Raw genomic sequence first — 8915 nt, 5'->3', positions numbered from 1 at the left:
GTAAAGGGGTTGGAGGGGCGTTGTTGCATTTAGTGGAGGGCTTGGAGTGACCCGTGTTGTTTTTCTCGCTTGTTTTTCGTGAGGTGGAGACCAGGCTGTGATTGAACAGGAGGCCCTGGCAGTGATTTTCGGTTTGACAAAATGCCGTGAGTATTTGATTGGTAAAAAATTTGTAATTTTTACTGATTACAAACCGTTAATCCACTTATTCCGGAAAGATAACCGAGAGTTGATGATGTCCCCCCGGTTGCAACGGTGGTTGTTGCTGGTGGGCAGTTTTAATGTGGAAATTCGATATCGTCGGGGCAAAGAGAATTGTTTGCCGGATATTATCACTATTGGGGTCTGATGATGGAAAGTGTGAGTTGAAGGAGGACAGAATCGGGTACATTGAGAAGGCCCTGGTTTGTTCGCTTTCTCATATGCTCAAAGGGGGTCCTACCAATTGGGAGGATCTTAAGTTGAGTACATTAAAGGATAGAGAAATGACTCGGGTAAAATTATGTGTAACGGGGAAAAGACCTTGGGAAGATGTAAAGTTTTTAAGAAGGTGGAAGAGGAATTGTCTGTGGTGGATGATTGCCTAATGAGGGGTAGTCGAGCCATAATTCCGTTCAAATTACGGGGTAAATTTTTAAATTTGTTACATGCCGGACATCAGGGGCAGGGGAAGATGAAATCGTGGGCTCGTGAGTATGTTTGGTGGCCGGGTATGGGGAAGGATATTAAAAATATCACAAGGAAATGTGTGCTGTGTAATTCGTGCGCGGCGATGCTCCGAAAGGAGGTGGGTCAGATATGGCCCAGGTCGAGGAAACCATGGGAACGTTTACATGTTGATTTTTTCGATTTAGATAAATTCGTATTTTTTAGTGGTAGATTCGTATTCTAAGTGGATAGAATATGCAGAAGTACATGGATATACCACAAAAATTGTTGTTAAAAAATTAAGAGAATTATATGCCAGGTTCGGTTTTCCCGACACGATAGTGTCTGATGGGGGTCCCGCCTTCGTCAGTGAGGATTTCAAACAGTTTTGTGATGAGTCATAGACAAAACAAGTTCTTGCTCCACCATATCATCCCAGCTCGAATGGACAAGCTGAGAGGATGGTAGCAATTGTTAAGAATTGGATAAGGAAGGCCGGCAATCACAGGGATGGGGCGTATTTGGCCCAATTGTATTACCTTAATTCCAGGAATAAGGAGGGAATGACACCTACCAAATTGTTTTTGGGCAGGAGGACTAGGGTTCCCCTAGATTTTCTAAGTGCCAAGAGTCATGAGAGGGGGATTCTGGAGGACCGAAAAATTAGGTTTGGAGTTGGAGAAAAAGTATGGACTCGTCTGTTTGACGGGAAGGGCAGGAAATGGGCCAAGGGCATTGTTGGAGAAAACAGAGGTTCAAAGTTGAATTTGGTTCAGTTGGAAATGGGCGGCACAGTTATGCGCCACAACTATCATATACGACCCCAGGAATAGGTCTGAGGTAGCTTAGATGCCAAATACAAATATGAAAATATATATAGAAATAAAATGAAGGTTCATCTCAAAGGATTAGACTCGTCTCCGAGCCGATATAAAATGTAGTTATGTGATAAAGGAAGATTTGGGTAAGGTATCGTACGTGGGAATGGGAGGTTAAAGGGATCAAATAGGAGAGGGGCTTATCTTAGAGAGGTGATAAAAATATTTATGTGAAAGCGAGAAATTGAATAAAAAGGTTATCCCGATAATATTACGAGAAATTAAAGTAATGTTACGTATGTATATGTATTGTTAAGTTAAACTGGTTTAATGTTCCGGCTGTCGGTAATGAAAAAGGAAAATAGATTGAAATTGTGGTAATGTAATTATTGTAAAAAGGAAAAGGGATAGAGAAGCTGTAATTTGGTGAGTACATTTTTGTTCATAGCCTTATAGGATAAATCACGGCTGTTGAACATTAGTATTGGTGCTGGGAAGATATCTGTAAAAAAGGAAATTAAAAAGTTTTTCTGTTAGCACCGGCGTGTTTGAGTTATTCCCCCCCCCCCTTTCTCTTGTTTATAATGTAATGGCCCGTGTATGTTTGGAAGACCTTAAAAGGAAATATGAGTAGATTTAAAATGTATTTATGTTTCATAACGCAAGCATTGACTCTTGTTTTATTGGTAAATTAGTCAGTGTTTTAAAAGTTTTAAATACATAAACAGTAATTTTTTTACATTAATTAATTTTCTTGTTTGTGAATTCATTTTTTTTAAAAAAACATAAACATTAATTAATTTTCGTTTTAAATTTAATTTTTTTTGTTGTGTGAAATTTTGTTTTAAAAAAAATTATTTTTTTTAAAAACATAAACATTAATTAATTTTTTTTTTAAATTCATTTATTTTTTTTGTTGTGTGAAAATTTTGTTCCCTTTCGGTCGCGGTAGTGCAAATATAAAACCACCTTTTAACCTTTATATCTTCTAAAGGAGTTAATCATATAAAATGAAACCACCACGAATATATATTAAAAGATATTCTTTTTCATATGTTTGTGGAGGAGTTATTTTTTAATTTTTTTTTTCGCGCCTTTATTTCAAAATACCTTTTTTACGATGATTTTTCTTAAAATTCCAATTTTAATTATAAGTAAGTATATTTATCAAATATTTTTAAATGTATATATTCCTCACTATTTTATCTATCTTTCTAATATTTTTGCTCAAATAAATAATATTTATATATTATTTTGATCTCTTTAATGTGGTATATTAAACTAACCACTGCCACTTAACAACAATATTTTTAATATTTATTTTTTTAAATAATTGATAAATTTTGCCAACTCATTTCGCAATAATTTTAGCTTGTTATATATATGGATGATTATCTGGACATTCCATCTGAAGGTTCTTCGTTAGACAACTCATCCACTGATTCCGAAGATGATTATGAATCGGATACACGTTACCAAATTGATAGTGATGATTATGAATCGGATACACCTTATCAAATTGAAATTGATCGATTTAAAAAAGAAAGGTATATATGCTACCGGAACACTAAACAAAAATAGGAGATACTTGCCCATAAAGAATATGGAAACAAAATTAAAAAGAGGTGAGTTTGACTGGAGAAGTGACAAAAATAATATAAGTATAATTAAATGGCGAGATAATCGTGACGTATTTATAATGCCCAATTATATTGATCCGAGATCAGTGGATACTGTGAAGAGAAAAAATAAAAAAGGGGAAGTATTTGACGTAAAATGTCCAATAATGATAAAGATGTATAATAAATATATGGGGTCTGTTGACCATTTCAAGTCTTTATATGAAATTTCGCGAAAGTGGCGAAAATGGTGACTACCAATATTTTTTTGGCTGATAGATGCGGCGATTATCAATTCATTCATAATATACAATATTCTTACAGATAATAAACTCTCATCGAAAGAATTCCGAAGACAAATAATTGCTAGCGAATTGGCATACTGTAAAAATGTTAATAGGGATGATAATATTCATAATGATAATAATTATATATCAATGCAAAGAAAAAATAATAAAGCTTATATCCTTCCAGAAATTAGACTAAAAAACTCAGCTCATCAACCTCAGGCAGGAACCTCACGAAGGTGTACCTTCTGTAGTACAAAGTTAAATCCCAGAAGAACAAGGTGGTCGTGCAAATCATGCAACGTACCACTATGTCTAAATAAAAATAGAAACTGTTTCGAAAGTTTCCATAAGGTGTCAATGATATGAATTTGAAACCACCAGGGAGAGCCGCCATTTTGAATTTAAAAAACTTTTTTTGTGTGTTTTATATTATATTATACTAGAATCAATAAAAAAATTACTAAATATCGTGTTGCAACATATTAATTTTATGAGGGAACCTAAAGGGTTAAGAAAAAAAAATCACCAATATTTTTTCCGAAACCTCGGATAAAAGAAAGGCAATATATATCTTTGAACAAGAGTCTCCTCATAGTTCCAACGGATAGTATTGAAACATTATTTAACGATCTATCCATAAATATTTCCCCACATCCGCGAGATGGAGACTACCTCAAGGCTTGTTGATCTTGGAGACTTTTATCTCCAGGTTACATTGATCAGAAAAAACAATGGCATGATCTTGGGCCCAAGACCCACCGATGAAAACCAACTAACTGACCCAGGAGTTCGTCGGAAAAGATGTTACAATTTCCAGGGCGAGGGGCACCTCTGTCACCAATGTTCCAGACCCCTAAGGGAGACCCGGGTTCCTTTGGAGACAGTTTCCGACAACGGATGGCGGGGAACAAACGACGGAAAAAAATGAGCATATCGCGAGATAGGACCGGTGGCGACTTCGGTTCTCAAGAACTCATAGCCAGCACGGGCAGACCTCTGCAGAATGTTCAGACTGTGACGTGTCGATACCTCTCGCAAGAGGATCTGGAGTTTCAGTTGGGGGCGATGTATTGCAACGAGGGTGGCCGCGTTGGCTACGCATGTACACCCGTCAGCGGAGTTGACATTTGGAGAGCCCCAGTCGGGCACAGATGAATTTTGGGGGAATCCCATGTCAGCATAGGAAAGTATTCGTGGAGACTGAGGTAAGCAAATGACTTCTCCTCTTATAATTTTTTTGTGAAATATGTATTAGATATTTTCTTTTTTAGATATATTTTGAATGCATTTTTGTTTTTGTTGTTATATATATATATAGGCGTGCCAGGCGCATAAAGGGTTGGCATGTCCTATCTTCATGATAATTAGATGTAACCATAGTTTATAGATATATATTTTTATATTATAACACTTCAATCATATAATCAAGTGGTGTTTTATATATATATATAGTTTATATAACATAGAAAGAGGAGATATATTATTATTAAATTTTTGGTAAATTTATTTTCGAAAATGATTATTGTATGTTTTTATTAATTAAAAAAAGTTCTCGTCTTATAATTTTATCTATTTCTATATAGCTTTAGAACGTCTTTGAGCTTTAGAACGTCTTTGAGGTACGCAATTTCGGGTAATATTTAAATTGAGTAAATAAAATTAAGGGTGAAAGAAAGGGGTTTTTATAGACGCGTTTAGTGAAAATATTAAAAAATAATTTAAATTTCTTAAAAACAGGATTAGATTTTCTAAAATTTAACATAACGCTTTTTATTATATATAAAATATTTAGTATCTCATATGAGACCTGCAGAGGTACCATTTGCATGGCACGGCCCGTGTTGGATTTTAATAAAATATTTCAGCCCGACCAGCGTAAACATGAACTATGGGGGGGGGGGTTAGGAACAGTTTAACTCCAATATTGAGGGCGGTAGGGGGTAGGTACCTTTAGAGGGTAGGATAAATTTATTGGAGGGTTATCTATTAAATTTTTAGATGAAATAGAACAAAATATATTGCATTAAAAATTAATACTTTTATTATAGACTTATTATAATACAATGATATTGCTGATCATTGACCAAATATTTATATTGCAAATAATCATAGACATTATTTTCCAAATAAAACTTGCTATCCTTTTAAATGTATTTTAAAAGGGTCAGACTTTCCAGCAAACTTATATTCGCTAAACAATATGCTATAATAATGCATTCATTGTAAATGAGGGAGTATTTAATTGAATTCATGATCTAAAAAATAACTCTTTTATATTCACAATATTTTGATAGTTGGTAGTGAAATGGAGCTAAAATAATTTAAGTTATTATTTTTAAATGTATGAAAGGAGTATCAGTATAATTAAAAAGATGTAATTAATAATGTTTTTTAGGAGGGTAGACATAAGTTTTATAAGGGGGTTTGCATTCAGTTAAATTCTGTCATATAGATGCTGGCAGTGGCTACATAAACGAGAGGGGAGGGGTAGGAACAGTTTGCATCCTATTTTTGAGGGGGGTAGGCGGCTTTATTGGGGGTAGGATACATTTTTTGGGGGTTATCTATAAAATTTTGAGAACAAATAGGACAAAATTTATTGCTGTAAAAATTAATACTTTTATTTTAGACCTGTTATAATACAATTCATCAACCAAATCTATATTTTGCAAACAATCTTAGACATTATTTTCCAAATAAAACTTTCTGCTATTCTTACGTAATTTAAAAAGTTTAGATATTTTCAGCAAGCTTATAACGCTATAATAATGAATTCATTGATAATGATGGGGGTTTTAATTGAATTTATTATCTAAAAAATAACTCCTCCATATTCATAAAATGTAGATAGTTGGTAGTAGAGATAAAATATTTGAAGTTATCCTTTTTAAATTTTGTGATAGAGTATCATTATAATTAAAAATGAGTATTAAAAATAGGGAAACATCGCCGTATAAGACGGTAAATTTTTTTAAGGGGGTAGGCATAGGTTTTTAAAGGGGGTTTGCTTCTTGTGAAAATCCTGTCATGTAGATGATGGATGCTTGGCCCGATCATAATTTTATTAAAATATATTGTATTTATTTTTTATTTATATAGATAATAATGGCGATTTAATATATTTTGTTTTAAAATATTCGACCTGGCCCGTTTTTTAAATTTTATGTTTCATTCTATATTTTACATTTATTTAAAATTGGTTTTTACAAATTTTATATGATGATTAGTTCTAATAAAATTATAATATACCAAAAAAAATTCTAATATACCATTTAAATATATAAAAAAGACCCCCTCCCCCTCTCCCTAGAATATTCCTGGCTATATGCCTAATATCGTCAGTAATCGATATCAATAATTTACAATGTTGTTGAATATATTATATCATTTTTCTTAATTCATTACCAACATATGATCTTCGAGTTTTTAATTAATATTATAAAAAAAAAATTTCCCATCTGGTAGGAAAACTATTTTGAACTGTTGAAAATTTCCAATAAGTTAAAACTGATAATAAATTATGTTCAAATTATCAAATTTCTTAATTAAAATGTTTTTTTAATATTAGAACATAAATGATGAATAAGTTCAAAAATTGGTAAGTTATTCAATAATAATAATATAGTTTTAGCATAAGTTTTTTATCAAATATTTTTTTAAATTGTTCAACAAGGAATCCAACGAACCTGAGCTATTTTTTAGAACAGTGATAAAATTCCAACAACTCTTAACACTTGCATGTTAATTTAAAACCGGACCGATATTTAAAGAATGGGGTTTGGGAAATTATCGTAACTTGTTAATATTTTTTATTAACATACTAGAAACATGTTGGGTCAAGTGACCCCATAAATGCAAAAAAACCCATTTTTAACTTGTCGTTTTTGCATTGAGACCTTAGGAAATATTAAATTTAAATTATTTATTTGTTTAAATTATAAAGGTTTTAATCTTTGACAATAATACTGAGTGTAGGTGGATATTGAAATTAGAATTTAGCAAATATTTATAAAACTAAATATTATATTATGAGTAATCGGGACCTATTTTCTATCCCTTGTCTAATTTCCCAAGTTTTCTGTACATGGTGTTCAATTTCCCTGATTATAAAATATTTTTTATATTTACATTTATATGTTATTTTGTATATATATTTAGCAATATATCTTAAATAAAGTATATTGAATTAATATCTAAATATTAAAAAGTCAAATTAAGAAATAGAATACGTAGAAAGCTTCCTGAATGATAATTGAAAATATTGACATCTTCTACAATAAAGTATTGGATTTAGAGAAAAAGGAAAGGAATAATTTTAATTTGGAGAATAAAAAGAGCACAAGTTTAATCCATTAGATTGGCTATTTATCCAGGATTTTTATAAGGGGGGGGGGGCTAAAAAATTTCTGGTCCTTTGACCCGCCTCTGCCCGGCCTTCGGCCGGGTTACCTTAATCTATATATAGTCATAAAATACTTTTACAAGATAGGAGGTTAATTTTAATAAAAAAAATAAGCCTGGAACAAATATGAAATATATTTTTATTAGTTTGTATAAAATATAATAAATTACTTGTATATACATTAATATAGCATGTTAATAATTTATTCCAAACAAATATAAGAAATTTATTTATAAAAAGTAAGTTGACATATAGTTGATATACCTCTATTATATAGAATTGGTTACAAAATACTAGGTAAAATTCCACTTTTACAGATATATTTGACAGTTAGAGAATATATTACAGTTAATATTTTAACAAATTTTACTAATCAATGCTCTTGATAATAAATAAAGTAACAATTTGCATTCAATTATTTAACACCATCTATTTATTTTAAATAAAAAAAGGGTATTAAAAATTAAATTTCATATTATTCATCACACAATGTCTTTAGAAGATATTTTCTGATGTCCTTATCAATATTTTATAGTTTTCTGTAAAATATATAATTCGCTATATTGGTGAAAATTATTTGATTGTCATATGATTTGATAAAATTAGATATACTGTAAATCTACGACATATAATATTCCACTGTTTGTATTATGCTTTAATTTTTTTTATTTAATTTTATCAATAGTTTTGTAATTATATTTTACTTTTATTAAGATAAGTAAATTAAAATTACTCATTTTATAAAAAATTATATTTGATATATTATATTATTTAGTAATTTTATGGATCTATTATTATAATTATAATATATTTCATTTTTGTCTTAAGACTTGTCTTTGGCTTATATTACATTCCTTTAAAAACACTTTTGGTTCACTTTTTTTATAAATAAATGTTTTTTTCCAAAAAGGTATAATATATGATGAATAGTTTTAGTTTAAAAAATATCAACTTTTACATTCTTTCTTTCAAATTATTGTTTATGATATATGCATACATTTTTGAGGGTCAGGGAGTGGGGGGAAGACTAAGGGGGGTATTTTTTATTAGCTTAAAATGATATTCAAAGTGATAAATTTCTGAAGGGGGGGGGGTTCCCCTTATCCCTATCCCATGGCTACGCCTATGGAAGATATTA

This window comes from Gordionus sp. m RMFG-2023, chromosome 3 (assembly GCF_954871325.1).
Source record: "Gordionus sp. m RMFG-2023 chromosome 3, tfGorSpeb1-WG-v2, whole genome shotgun sequence".
Classification (NCBI taxonomy): Eukaryota; Metazoa; Nematomorpha; class Gordioida; order Chordodea; family Parachordodidae; genus Gordionus; species Gordionus sp. m RMFG-2023.
Note: the sequence above shows the minus strand (reverse complement) of the source record.